Below are 16,184 nucleotides of genomic sequence, written 5' to 3' on the forward strand. Positions count from 1 at the left end.
TCGTTTTACACATTAGACAAAAAAATTAGGTTGGGCCATATTGTAGCCATTTCCTTTTTTTCACTTGTATTCCTCACGCGGTGTGTATTATAACTCCGTGTGTGTAGATCTACTGTGCAGTTATGTTGTCGTCTCGATTTGTCAGCACCTGAAATTGACAAGATACACTTTTTATAAGAAGGCTGTAAACTAAGCTGCAGTTAATTATCTGTGTCTATTTTTTGTCAAAGAAGTGTACATCTCAGGTCGAGTGCCTCCTCTGTCAACGAACTGAGCGCGTGTGCTGTTGCACCTTTGTTATTGGCTCGGGCTGTTGCTTTGATGTATTATTTACTATTGTCCTAAACCGCCCTTTTGAGCGATATTGAATAATTATGCATGATTAAGAAAGGCAATTATATTAATTCATAACGAATGTATTTTTTAACACATGCTTGTCTTGTCATATTTATTGATTCAAATAATTACTTACAAACATTATAGGCTTGAACAAAAGTTATGCTAGCGGGATATTTCTTGCATTTGTTTGTCAGTGCGGTGTGCTTTGGGTGTACGTTAAAACCCAGTTATCAAAGTGTTGTTTTAAATACATTTCGTAACGTGTAAGGTACAGCATAACCTACTGCGAACGGAATAGGCTGTTTATTAAAATCCTTTGACATAATTACCTGTGAGCTTTGAAGGGATGCGGGCTGGGGAGAAGTGCTTTAGCGGAGTCTGGGTAATACATTGTTAACAGTTATTTAGCGCGTGCTAATGGGCACGTGGATCACTGCCAGGATTTTTATGGCGGAAGTGGCATGAGCAACTGGGAGAAACAGAGAGAGAGAGAATAAAAATGAAGTGCTTTATAAAGGTTTCAGAAGTGATAACTTTCTTATTTTTGTAACGTGTCATTTTGATCTGTCATGAGGAAATGGCAAAAGTAAGTGTTTTGGATCTGTAGTCAAACATCTGACGGTCAGAGTGATTTCAAAAGAGAAACATGTAGACTCAGCCATCTGCCACATCCAGGGGTCCCCAGGTCACCCAAGCGCCCCACCCTGGGGGGCCAAATCCAAGGCAAAAACTGCCGGATCCCCCTGTATGGCTCCATTGGGGAAGTCATAACCTGAACTCCATGTCTTTCTGCAGTTGTGCCAACACTGCAAAGCAATCGGCCGCCAGGGCCCCTGTGAGCACATCCTGCTTATGCTGGCCCAGAGTCCCTCGTCATCCAAGTGAAACGACCCCTGCGCTCTTTCATAAAGTTAACCTTGCATTGAAAACGTGGTATTTACTGACGTGCTTGATAGGAATTGATGGATCTATGACATTTATTGAATTTTTTACGAGCCAGTTCTGGTCGTGACGCCGTTTATTCAGGCCTATGTGCGCCTCGGATGTTATTCAAGTTGAACTCCTGCTCTGTCTGCAAATGCCTTTCTCTCTCTTTCACACACACCACACACACACACACACACACACACACACACACACACACACACACACACACACACACACACACACACACACACACACACACACCACACACACACCCACACACACACACACACACACACACACACACACACACACACACAGATAGATAGAAAAAGAGAGACACAGATGACTAAATGTCTGTGCAACAGCCTGAAGCTGCTGCACTGGCGTTGGATTCATCCTCGTATTCACTGATGAAAAATGCATTGTTGATCTGCGCCAAGTCTGTTACTGCACAGCCTATCACATCATTATTTTGACGACATCAAACTGAAATACATTTAAGAGGATTCTTTCACTGTCCATAAATACAATCTACTATGCCAAAAGTCAGGGTATAATAAAAAGATCAGATTTTCATTGGAAAGAAACATCTCTGTGATTTGGACTTGTGTACGGGAGAGAAGGCGAAAGTCTAAAGTAGAACGATGATTGGAAGCAAAGAAAATGAGTTTTGCAATGTGTCTGTTTGCAGCCTTATGTGTAATATCCATCACATTTTAAGGTATTTACATAAACAATTTTCTGGGCATTTACCCTTTAGAAACACGTAGCATATTGGTGCTGTTTTGTCGTTTTAGGAGAAACACTAAATATCTATATCAAACATTAGTGTTCCTCTCTCCAATTCAGAATTGACTCTGGTATTGATTGACATCGATAGGTGTTATGATTTCTGTTTTTTATTGGAGATGGAGGGTTATAATGAGATAAGGCTTATCGTGAGATCCAACTGACATGGTTATTTGTTGGCTCATCATACCTGCTGGTTTAACAGTTCCACATTTGATGGTAGGCTACTAAAAAACGGTCTTGTGGAGATTGGCTAGTAAAAAAGTGAGAAAACTAGAACAGAGAATAGGTATCTGGTTGCTTTGTTGTTATGTAGGGGTGTAACGGTATCCGTATTCGTCCCGTACCGTCACGGTTCGGACGTCACGGTTCGGCACACGCAGTCACACGACGAATACGCCTTTTTTTTATGAGTGGGAAAAAAGTGTCATTCAGGGCAGTTACCACTACACTATATATAATCCAGGGGGCGGTATTGCGCCTAAAAGCTGTTTGCCAGCCGCCCTTAAACAACAAATGAAGAACAAGAAGAAACACAACAACAAAACGAACAAAATACAAGAAGAAGACAAGTTAGTATGGCGATTTCAGATAACACACAGGAGCTAGAACCCACCTGCTTCTTTTAAATCAGCTGTGTGTGAACATTTCGGGTTCCCTGTGGACTACAATAACGATGGAGTGTACCAGTGGTGGATCGGACGAGGACGGTGTGTCGGCGTTGTTAGACAGTGGTGCGGTATGCTAATGGTAACACACGCCAAACATGCTAAATAATATCAGAAGGCATCACCCAGATTTGCCAATCACCGGAGCCCGGCAAAAGACAACAGCAGTTCAACAGCTTATCCCCGCTGTTTTTAAGAAGACAATAGACATGAAAGCCGAGAGACCAACATAAATAACGGAAGCTTTTGGCATATGTTTTTCAACGACTTTGCGCCCTTGAAACACTTTCTTATTATTTATGATGTCATATTTTCAAGACATTCTTTTTAGTTTTACAGCTTGATGAAACCTTTTTGTTTGACATCAGCCATTATAGATAATGTGGCCATCTGAGTGTACTGTGTATGGTTTGTTTTTAACTGTTTAATACAGTTCATTATTCAAAAAAGAGTTATTTATTTTTAAACTGAAACTTGCTACTGTTCAATCATAAATAACAACAAACCTGGAATTATGCATTTGGGACTTTTTTTTGCTTTTTCTTGTTGTACCGAACCGTACCGAACCGTGACCTCCAAACCGAGGTACGAACCGAACCGTGACTTCTGTGAACCGTTACACCCCTATTGTTATGATTTTAAAAAGAGATTAGTTTGATATTCTGGTAAATAAAATGTCTATGAAAACCCATTTTCCTTTAGCCGTACCAGGAATCACTATTGCCATAAAAACATAAAACTGATTATGTTGGTGATTTGCCCAAAGTATGCACATTTTGGGGATTTCAGGCAAACTTATGTCTTAAGCATTTGCTGCCAAAGTGTGGTGGGGTGCTATAACTCTAGAAAACACTATGCAAGAATGCCATACTTTCAAAATGTGTGAACGACTGTATAAAAAGTGAAGGTAATAACACAAGTTGTCCTTGACGATAATCTGTAGAATGTAGCTTTATGTAATTGACTTCAGGTCAAAACGGCTCTGCAGGACTGGCTCCACTCATATTTACCCTGTCAGCAGGAGACCAAGTTATACATATTTTCCCGGCCCATCTCAGGTCTATTAATTGCAAAGCTGAGTCGTTATTTGCGGAAGTACACTATTTATTTCTGGCATTGAACACAGTGCAAAACAGGCCTATTGTGTCAATACTGCTCTTGCTGCCAGCTAACTCAATAGCAGCTCAATCCCTTTTTGAGGAAAATAAAGTTGTATGCAACAAAACAATTAATCTCATTACCTCAGTGCCTTGAAGACAGGCAGAGTGGAGGGGGTGTAAGGGTGAATGAGAACAAGTGAGCAGGTGTTGTTTTTATGACTTTATTCCTGGGATGAAGAGGTGAAAACAATTATTTTCTCTCATAACCCGCGAAACTACAAAGCTTCGATCTGGGCCATGCGTGTGTGTTTGCGCGTGTGCATTAGGTCATCAAAGATTTTGATACTCCCATTGTTCACGGCCAAGGCATTCTAGTGTGGAGGGCTTTTGTGTGTGTGTGTGTGTGTGTGTGTGTGTGTGTGTGTGTGTGTGTGTGTGTGTGTGTGTGTGTGTGTGTGTGTGTGTGTGTGGGGGGGGGGGTGTGTGTGTGTGTGTGTGTATATGTGCAAGTGTGCATATGTGGGTAGTCTATCATAATGTGTAATCACCATAGTGTCCTGTGATTAGGCTGCATAATGAGCTGCTAAAAAGCACTCAGATTAAAATTATGGTTAATTAAGTACTCCAGACTTTTTTCATTGGATGTTCCCCTCTCAGTCACACACACACACACACACACACACACACACACACACACACACACACACACACACACACACACACACACACACACACACACACACACACACACACACACACACACACACACACACACACACACACACACACACACACACACCACACACACACTAAAGAGTGCAAAGCTCATCACGGAAACGCTGCAATTTGAAAATAACAACAATCATAAAAAGCCATACAAACATCTGCAGCTCGTAACTGACGTCGCAGGCCGACCCCAACACACGTGCCTCTTAAAACTGGAGAACAACGGTTATTTTCATCTCTTAGATGTTGGAGTTTTATTCCTTTCTCTTTTCTGCCTCGACTGGAACCGTTTAGGCGTTCTTTAATCAAAGAACGGCGTCTTTAAAATTGAGAATTGGCGGTGAAGGCGTCCGCTAAGCCTTCCTGCCTGCGTTCAGCACCAAGCCCAGAGCTAACTAGCATTTAGCCAAACTTACGGAATGCTGTTTATTGCTATATTTAAGAAATGTCTGTGTTAAAGCAAGCACAGAACATACATTTGTATATTCAACATTTTAGTACCTTGGTTCCAAAAATAATGTTTCTTCCCCAGGGCGGGTTAGTATTTTTAAGCCTTTCCGAGGATCTAATTGGTGGTAACAATCAGTGGCGGCGCTAGGGGGTGGCTACTTGGTCTCAAGCCCCAGATGTTTTCTGAAAAGCCCCGGATGTTTCACTTAAAAAAAAAATATATATATATATTATTTTTTAAAAACGTCTCGGGAGTAATGTGCAGTACCGGAGTCCACCAGAGAGGCAGCCACTGTGGGACATTAGCCTGCGGACTGCGTAGCCTGCCCTGAAGAAGAAGTGATCCTTCCTAGTGCCTGACGAGTTTTAAGCTAATAGCCTATACAGTTATGGATATTAGCAAGTTATTTTCATCGAAGCAGGCGCCACAAGCTGCAGCAGCAGCAGTATCAGCAGCTGACAACAATGTCATCACCAACAGTGAAGAAATGGATAATGTTTCAGGTTTGTTAATCTAATGGTGATATCTGCACTCTGGCTGACTGAGTAAGAAGTGAAAAAGAGTGATGTAAGGTTAATGTTATAGCTAGTAAACATGGAGTAACCACACTAAGTATACCCTTATATGTTAGTATGTATACAGAACATGACTAAAAATGATCCTAAGATGTAACGTTAACCCTTCATAACTCAGTCTACTTTTAAGACACTAAAATAACGTATTCCAATTTTTATTTTGTTTTCGCGTGTGGAATTATACCGGCTCTCGTTTCAGTACACATAACAACGGAACTGACTGGCAACCCTCTGAATCAGACTCCGATTGACTGTGACTGCATCCACTCAGAGTGTCCGATTCAGAAACGTGACTCTTACACTCTTTACGTCACAAACAAAGATGGTGGATGAGAATAGATCTATAAAACGATAAGCAATGCGCCAGAATCAAGGTGAGACTATCCGCATCCTTTAACTCTACGCACATTCGTTTCACCTTAATAAGTAAACGACTATTTGAGTGAGTTAAGGCATTAGTTTGCTTCATTAAAGGGTGTTAATGAGTGTTCTCCAGTGCCTTTTGTCCACTTTAAGGTGTTATTAAGGTAGGGTTAATGTTGCCCTCAAAGTGCACCAGATTGATGCTTTCAACTTCAATATTTCAAAAAAAAATACCAAACCAACAACTCCTGGGCTAAGCCCCGGATCTCCTACAATCCTAAATCCGCCACTGGTAACAATGTCTTAACTGTGGAAATCTAGAACAAACTAACATGACATCAAATCTTTTATGAAGCATCATGAACATTGATCAAAGTTACACATTCTCAAAAACGCTCACATCCAGAACAGGCCTTTCCCCCCCTAAATTGGCACACTTAGTACTGCAATACACATTGTGTGCACCATAATGCAGACATCAGTGAAGTTTGATTAGCGCCTATACATTGCAAGACGGAATTACACTTAGCTTTGCTGTCTGTTATCAATGATTTCAATCATCCAGCAGCTTTTACTGTAACAGTGACTTTTCAGAGGATCACATGAGTAATCATTTAATCGAATGCCATACACACGTATTTATATACACACAATAAGATGAATTCAGTATTGACAAGTGATTAAAAACACCAATGCCAGCTTTATTCTTCTTGTTTACACCCCTAAAACAATTAGAACGCTGTCTTATTAAAACAAAAACCCTTTGTCTTCACCATTGTTTTTCACCAGAATCAGAACCATCATCACGTTTATTGCCAGCGACATTTACATATACGTGAATGGCATATGTCATTCCCCTTTTTCATAAAGTTTGAAACTATTTCTTCACATCCCATGGTCAACAATTTCCTATTATTGCAGGATAAAGTCCCTCAGTATGTTTCGTACATACACATTGCATGCACATGTTTGCACAAATGTGTTTGCACGTGTATACATATGTGCACATGTCTTTATTTGTAGCCATACAAGCGGCAGTGATACAGCCTCAGGGTGAAATGTGTTTTTGATATAGAGTCTCTTCCTCTCCCGGCATGCCTCTAATACTCTCCCTCTTCCCAGGATAACAGGGTCACAGCATGGAGACCTCAACGACTCCACACCTGGAATAACACCACCCAGAATATCCGCTCTGCTCCGCCTGTGAGCCGGTGTGTGTGTGCGTGTGCGCAAGTGTGTAAGTGAGATAGTAAGGGGAAAAAAGAAGAGAGGTTTATGAATGACAGAGGAGGTCGTGTGTTGCAGCCGAGTCATCTGTCTCGCTAATTCCTTTTTCTCCTTCTCTCTCTTTGACACATACTCAGGCACAAACTGAGCCCTCTGGTGTTTTTGCGCGATGGCCTGTTATGCAGCGGAGGAAATATGAAACACCCCGAGGCATTTGTCGGCGGTCAGTTGTGTGTGTGTGTGTGTGTGTGTGTGTGTGTGTGTGTGTGTGTGTGTGTGTGTGTGTGTGTGTGTGTCCGTGTGCTCTTTCGTGTTCACTACAGGCTACATTTTAAACTCGCAAAGCAGCATGCGTCACTCTTCCCCCCAGATACGCCGCTGAGGTCTGATTAATAAAAGATGAGTTTAGGGGAAGAATGACTGTTTTGATTCCCCCCTTCTCTCCCTCCATGGCAAGAGGAAAAGACAGGATGAAAAGAGTGGAGTGAGAGAGGGCAGGGTCCACTCTGATCACCCGAGGACCATACTGTGAATGGGCCAGAAAGAGAGAAGGAGGGATGAAGTGAGGACACGGAGAGAGAAATGCATATATCCACCACTGTTTGATGCATGTGGTGCGCCTCTGTAACTATAGCCCTCTTTCTTTAGCTTGCAGCCCCCTCTCTTTCTCCCATCACTCCCTCTTTTTTTATATCCCTTCTCTTTGCCCTCTTCCTGCTGATCTGTGCCAACCACCATGAAACCACCGCCACATTAGAGCCTTTAACAGGCACTGCCTGGCATCCTGCTCTGTCCAAACATATTATAGCCCAGTCGTACACGCCATGTTGGTGTGCATATATATGCGTTTTATACAGTTTCTGTATTCACAACTATAGGGTTTCCCCATATATTAAGGGCTGGGGGATATTTTTCATCCCTCGCAAAACTGCCACGTGTCATTGTGGCTCCAAATAAACTCCGAAGATGTTGACTGCTTCTAACAGATGGAGGGAGAAAGGAGGCAAATAAATGGTCAACATGTACAGACAGAGGAATTGTATTAAAGCCGAAGAATTTACTAGGATTATGGTTATGACGGATGTTTATGTGGAATATTATTATGACATTTCTTCTCTATTCCGTACTAATACAGTATTATACAATTGAGCAGAGAATAAGAATTGTTCATGAGGCTTTTTGGCCTTTCTTCTGCCCATCCATCCTTTCATCATTTATCGATCCACCCCTCCATTACTTTTCTGTTTTTATTGGGCCATCTGTGCATCATTCATGTAGTTTAAGATGAAGAGATGTTGGCTATACTTTGCCCGCACACCAGCTGTGACACTGGCAGGCCTTCACTCAAAAACCCTTTTAATTACTCCAGAAAACGCATTTTCACACAGTTGGGGTGTTACGGTGTATGAGTGTGTAACTTCACTCTTTCATCTTTCACATGGACTGTCTCACACCCAAATGTATGCCCATGTGAGGATTTTATGATTTGTTAATGAGGCTGTGAGGATCATGCTCACACCCCTTCAGAGGATTGTGCAGCTGGACGGAGCTGACCACACCTGCTGACATTACGACAACACACCAATGTTTGTTCGTTTGAATGTTGTCTAGCTGTGTTGGAAGAAGTTTTTTTACCACGTGAAAGCAGAGCGGCTAGTTTATAAAGATATCATCCTGCAGTCTGAGAACACCTCTTTATATTCTCTTAGCCCCTCCCTGCTCCAGCAGCACCTGCACCTGATAGGCTATTGACCTTTGACCTCCGTCTGGATCAAATGACTATTTTAAGAGAGTAATGGTGTACCCACATGTTACAGACCTCTGCAGCTTCTCTCAGTCCTAAGTAGTGTTTTTATACATATCGTTTTGGTTTTTCAGCCAAGAAACTCCATTGTCTTCTACCCCATTTTTCAACCCACAGTAGCTACATGCTCGGACCAGCAGGCAGTAAAAGTTAGCAACCAAGCGGCAACCACTTTGTCTGAGAAGTAACGCCAATGTGGAATTGCTTTAAACTGACATTCTTTCTAATGGCCAGAAGGGATTGACCTTGTGGGCTTTGAGAAAAAAAAGTCAAATTTATAGAAGTCTATGAGAAAATTGTTCAGCATTCAGTTATCTAAATACTCTCTAAGCCAGCAGTTCCCAACCTTTTTCAACTCAGGGCCCACTTAAGAGTCTAAATTAATTTCACGGCCCACATTCAACCATAAACAATACGGGGGGCTAAATAAAGTACTTTTTATTTATTTTATTTTAGAAAAGGATCTGGCTATCAGTAACAGACATTTGCATTACACAGTTTAGTTGAATACTCGATTCTGATTGGTCAATTCAGAACATGTGACACGTTGTTAATCCAGTAGAACAGACCGCTGTCAAGGACTGTAATGACCATTGCTAAGGAGGATCAAGAAAGACAAAGCAAAAGAGGTTAAAATAAAAAGAAATAATATATATATAATGAAATGTTTCCACACAAATCATAATGCCCACAGGTTGGGAACCGCTGCTCTAAGCAATGTGATTTTAAAGGTCCCCTATTATGCTGTTTTTCACCAATATATTATAGGTCTCAGATATATACAAAACATGTCTCTGAAGTGTTTGGCTCCGAATACCAAACAGATCGTGCATTGTAACATCCCATAAAGCCCTGTTTCAAAAGTACTGATTCTCTGTCTGTTACTTTAGATGAAAATAAGGAGCCACTCCTCACGCCCCTCTGAGAGATATCTGGTTACAAAGAACACAATGGTGCTCTAGGAGGAGAGTCAGGTGATAAGGTGGGGGGGGGGTTACCTTGGTTGGTTATTGGCTAATGGTCACACAAGCCAAAAAATCGTTATGACATCATAAAGTGGCCAAAATCTGATCAGCTCATTTTCAGACAGGTTTTTATTTAATGGATCAGGACAAAAAGTGAGCGAATCTTTTTACCTGAAACTTTCAGAATGTCTTTACACAAAGGGGACACACAGTTATGTTTAAAAGACATGAACAAGTAGATTTTGCACAATAGGTGACCTTTAAGTTGTTAGGTTTAAAGCATCAAACACAAGCTTGTTTTACGACAGCCTAGCACCCCAATTCATTTAAAAGTTAGCGTGAAATAAAAATGATAATAAATAATGTAACTTTAATCCTACATTTCATAAATATGAAATGATTTGTGCTGTGTGTCACTATATTACATCTGGTGATATCTACAATACAATCCTATTCTGGCTAATTTCATCTGGATCTAAATGATGTTGGAATACGCCAGTCTATCTTGCTCGGTGCCATATGCATATTGTTCACAAATCAATTTTTCAGTGATGAAGCCTAGCTGTATTCATTTTCCGCTGCATGGATCGAAAAGAAGTGCAAAAGACCTTTGTGTTCGACGGAATAAGGAAGCTAAGCAGTGCTCGTGTAATGAGTGCACATGCATTCACACACATTGCATCTTTTACAAATTAAACATTACATAAAGCCACAGCATTAGGGTTCAGAATCAGATGTTTTTGGCTAAATCTGTCCTAACTGTGTGGTGCTATGAAAGCGCAGTTTCAGAGGTTCCTAGCGCTTCGGAGCCAAGAAAAAGTCCTTTGGTTAGACAAGCAGATTAGCAGCAGGCTTTACTGTCAGGGAGTATCAGTGTCCGTGTCCTTTGACTCTATGGTTATGTAAACAGCATTTATAGGTTTGATAGAAACACCCGTGTAATACTGGGGGTTGTAGGAACAGTTAATGGTGTATGTGACAGTTTGCTTCCCTTTCATAATGGGCTCTGAGCGGGCCAGGTAATTACAACAGGCAGTCTCTTGGGCTGCACAGGGATGTATGTTCACTAGCCTGGGAAAAATTAAGTGTTGCAGCCTTAAAATATCCCTTGTATTAGTGACTAACATCCTAATGAGTATTTATTATTACCTCTATTACCATCTTCTGTCTTTTTTATTTCTCTCCCATCTCCCTCCTTCTCTTTCAGTAGCCCCCCTCTATCTGTCCCCTCTTTTCCCATGGGTCAGCATTATTCATGTATGCCAGTGTGCTGCTTATGTCTCTACAGTGAGGAAACACGATACTGTAATTATTTCATAAATCAAGAGGACTGTTGAGGACATGTTTTCTGTGGCTGTCCACATGTTTTTGGGTCAATATAATGTTCCACACAAGCCTGTCTGAAGAAACCAGTGCACAGATAGACAGACAAATATCGAGGCAAATAAATGCTTTGTGTTGATGTAATACATTTTCCTTTAAAGCTGGGCCATAGTCAGACCTGTGATTTATTGCTTGGATTTTTAACTGCAGTTTACAATCTTAAATGGGTCATGCTTATTTTCTGCTGAGTTTTAATATGTTTTCATCAGCCTTGGCTAAGCGACATAAAACTTTTTATATACGAGTCCTGATTTTAAAATGTTGTGGAAACCTTGACTTTATGAAGCACTTTACTTAAAAACGTAGCAACAAGTCACAATGTTTTCCCCTGTCTGCAACACAACTGCTGCTGATGAGTGAGAGTAGCAATCTGGATGACTTGGTTTCCAGTATCGATTCTCATCATTTCATGCAGAACATGAAGTGGTAAAAGTTGTGTGTAGTTGTTGAAGAAAAGTCTGTAGAAAGTAAAGTGTTTTGCTAATAATATAATTTCCTAATATATTCCACCCTTGAAATATTAGCCAAAGTATACACAGACATCTGCTAAGGCCAAATGCCCAATCTCTCAGTGTTAATGAAACAAAAAACTGACAGATTTACATTGGAAAAGGACCAGCTGCCATTTGGGAAGTCTATAAGATCTATATGACAATGTTATGCCAGCCATTAGAGCCAGCAGCATGTCAGCAGAGAAGGACTTTAGTGAACATCTTGCTGATGTGAAGTGTGTTTTCACCATCATCGAAACTGGACAACATTGAAAACTAAAGTATTTTGGATTTCTTTCTATTTATCGTGTTGGTTTTGTGCTATCTTGATGACAATGTTGGTCTATAATGACTGGCACTATGCTTTCTTATTTTGACACCTTTTACTTTATGAGACAGTATTTTGAGCAAGAAGCATAGAAGATGGAGGAGGAACAGGAGATATCTGCAGGCAGGAGAAGATGGATGAGGGAGTACATTCACTTGCTCCTTATAAAAACAGATCTGATTTGATCTGTTGATCCAAAAGTCGTTTGGCTGATGGCAGCAGCTGAACCCTTCTAAATGCTATAAGGCGATGAGAGGACCAAATCCAGTGAGCAATAAAGAAAGGGAAAAAGGGGCTGAAATGGGAAAGAGAGAAACAACTCTGTGGACACAGCAAATGTATTCCTGCTAGGCTATGACAAGGACCGTTTTTAGTGCCGCTGTTTGGTTTTGAGCGTGTAGACAGTCCAGGAAAAGAGATCATTGTCTCGTGATGATAGATGGAGCCGATGTGTGTCGGAGATGGCCACCATAAACCTAGGTCACGTTTCTCTATGTGTTCAACATTTGATATGAAGGTTTTCGGGAGCTTTTTTCTCACTCTGTCCTTTTCTCTCATGATGTGAGGGGATTTCACAACAAGATTGTGGGGTTTTCTCTAAGTGGAGTTTCCGCTGTTAAACAGACTGTTCAGAATCAGTGCTGCCTTTCTCCTCTCTTTCTTTTACTCCACTTTTTTTGTCCATTTTGTGTCAACAGCACACTTAAAGAGAATAGTAATAAAGCATCATCATTTTAATCACGCTTTTAAAAGGTCCTCTCTTTTTTACACACCAAGGATGTTTTAACACCCCACCTCCCCTTCTTCTCCATCCTTCTCCCCCCTCCCCGTTGAACTTAAGGACCTTACACACCGAGCCAATTTTCAGCGTCGATAGATGTCGATAGATGTCGGGCCGTCGATGAGCGTTGTGTCGCCCTACTCAGATTGGTGTGTACTGCACCGTCGTGTCTTTTCGGCCGTGCCGACACCCTCCGCTGCCGATTCGACATGTTGAATCGGGAGGCCGTCGGCCAAAGAATTCACTCTGATTGGCTGTTCAGCTTAGCGAATCAGTGAATGAGAAGCAAAACAGAAGTGAGGGACCCAAACAAACTATTAAGAAGGCAAATCTGAGATTTCATTGAACTCCAGCTCTCTACACAGGTTCGGGAAAGCCCCGTGAGCTTCTCGCTGTAGAGTGAAAATGGAACGCACACGCTATTTGTTGTTTGTTTATATCACGCAGTCTGTTCTTCTTCTCTCGGTGTATCACGCAGTGTGTCTTCCGGTTATTGCCTCTTTTGAATGACGAATACACACTACAGCCGCCTGCTGGTAAGGAGAGTTATTGCCACTCACGCATGCGCAGTTCGTACGTGCAAATTGGCCGTCGGCTGAAGTCTTTGCGGTGTGTTCCAGTGCGGAACATGACCAAGACGCAGGAGACGTGAGGCGAAGTGAGCCCACGTTCCGTCGGGAAGTGTTCTTTGGTGTTCTTTGGTGTCAGTTTGGTGTGTAAGAGGCGTACACCTCTCTTCCCTTGTTGAATGCAGTCATGCATGATGGTCTGAACTTGATACACGTTCTTGTATGTATGCATGTGTGTGAATAATGGAGAGTAGCCTATGTGTGATCCCCCTTATTTGGGTTTCAAATGTGTTTTCCATCTTTTTTTTCTTTTTTTTACATATCGTTTTCTACACCTATATATCAACCCAGCTCTCAGATCTCGCTCGCTTTCATCTCTAGCTCTCTTTTTATCATCTACGGCAAGGAATGTGTTAGCCTATGATGTGGATGCCAAAATATGACGACTCTATTCGGGCTAACTATCAGACGTTAGCTCTAGTTGGATTCAAGCGAGTAATGGTAAAAGAGCAAAGAGGAGATTGTGAGATACAGAGAGAGAAAAGTGAAGGAGATTTGGGGTGTCTGAGTCTGTCAATACCTAATAAAAGTTTGCTCGGTTTTCCTGGGAAAGGGGGAGGTAAGAATGAAAGACACGCCAAGGGAGGGGCGGGTTGGGTAATTTCAGCAGAGGGATTTTAATGAGGGGAGATCTCTGCAGGTAACTTCCTCTGCTCTCCTCTCCCCCATCTTCCCCCAGTGTAGGGGGAGAAGCCCATCTGGTTGGACTAAACAGCAGATTAGCACATTAGCACTGGAAAACGGGCAGGCAGGCTCACGGGAAAGACCCAAGCTAGCATATGACATCGGCGCACATGGTGTACGACTCATTAAAAGCAGACATAAAAGTTGCACTAAATTAAAGGCAAGCTGCATCCGTCTTCATTAACAGATGGTAAAAGTTTGACTCATGATTGCAGCTTTTATACTTAGCACACAAGCATCCTTATTATGCAGCACACATCTGAAGAGGCTGTTTTGATGAAGTACTATAAGGATAGCCAATATCCAACCTAATTTGAGCAATTCTCCAGCGATAATCGTTTAATACATAAAACCTTTTATACCTTTTTTAGGTGAAAGAAAATTGCACATGTAGCGGAAGAAATTAGATTAACTGAGATATCAACCAGTGAGTTATTTTCAGCCATTTTGAAACAATCAAACTGTATTAGATTTGAATTTAGGTGGGAATTGATAGAATATAATTGAAAAGCTCCTTCTTTTTTTCCTGTTTTGTAACTTTCTGTGTCTTAATTAGCCTGCATAATTAGCTCCTAAAAAGCACACCGATTAGAGTTGGTTAAACTAAAATATTCAAGACTTTCTTTTTTCTCACCTCCCTCTCTGTTTAAAGGGCAGCGAATTATTGTAGCATGTCCAGATTAGATTCTTCTGGCCTCGTTTTTTTTTATGATTCCAGGGAACAGAGCTGTGAGAAACGACAAAGTTGCCAGGCATGACTGTGAGGGGTGCTGCGTGAACATTTGTGTGTGTGTGTGTGTTGTAATAAAGTGTAACCCGTTGCGAGGTGTGGAGTTAGGAGCTGCTAAAACGGCCACATCTGAGATTGCAGCTGTGTGAACACATCATCATCTGTGCTCCTGGTGATAGGCAGGATCGGAGAAAAACTAGTCCCGCCCTCCGCATGCCTGCTACCATGTTTAAATTTAAGCTGCTCTCATCACAGTTTTTATATTCACAATATGCCATATTAATATGTCAATTGTGAAAGGGGGTCCTTCCTAGTGCTGAATCCACAGATGTTTACCCGGCTCTGCAGTCTTCAGATCTAAAGACAGTTTTAGCGATCTACAATCTTTTAATTTGACCAACTTCAATCTTTTGGTTCACTCTTATTTCCAGACACAGCAGGCAGCTGTTTTTGTTGAAAAACCTCATAAATCCTTCTGTACTCTACCTGCCCAGATCAAAATCACAGACAGACTCATGTTAGGGACTAGCTGGTCTCTTAGCATTTTTTTCTGCTTTCAGAAGATAAGCTCCTAAACTGAGCTAAAAGTAAATATGTTATTGACTGATATGGCCAATACATTTATATATCACTCCATGTCTATGGATATGTAAACAGGTATTTGATTGCTGAAGCATTTGCCATATCAACTTGATAGGTGATAATGTAAGTATTAGTTGTGTTAGCCACTTACACTGCCCCCAAGTGGCCAACAAGGGATCAATATTAATGCAACCGCATTATTATCTTGACCTGTCACTGTTTGTTCCTTTACATATGATAAGTTATGATCCATAATTCGTAAATAAACCACCTGATAAATGTGTATGAAAGTAATGATACCGAATTGTGAGCCAGGGCGTGAGAAGCAAGGAAGTAATGTGACGAAGTGTTTAGGGTGACAAAGTCAGCTTGAGAAGGTCAGGGTGGATTGATCGGTCAAAAAACAATGCAGACATGTATTTATGTTAAAAACGTAGGCTATTACTATTTCTCGAAAATTGGTAGGAAAACGCACACAATAAGCAAAAAGACATTTGGTAAGATTTCATAGGAATCGTTGTATCAGGATTTGTTGATCCGTCAGACTTATTTGCAATTCAACAAAGACAAACATTTCTAACCATTTTAACTATGAAAAATGGTGCTTGAGTCAAAGAGCAGAACAAAGGGAGCGTTCCTTCA

This window comes from Gymnodraco acuticeps, unplaced genomic scaffold (genome assembly GCF_902827175.1).
Source record: "Gymnodraco acuticeps unplaced genomic scaffold, fGymAcu1.1, whole genome shotgun sequence".
Taxonomy (NCBI): Eukaryota; Metazoa; Chordata; class Actinopteri; order Perciformes; family Bathydraconidae; genus Gymnodraco; species Gymnodraco acuticeps.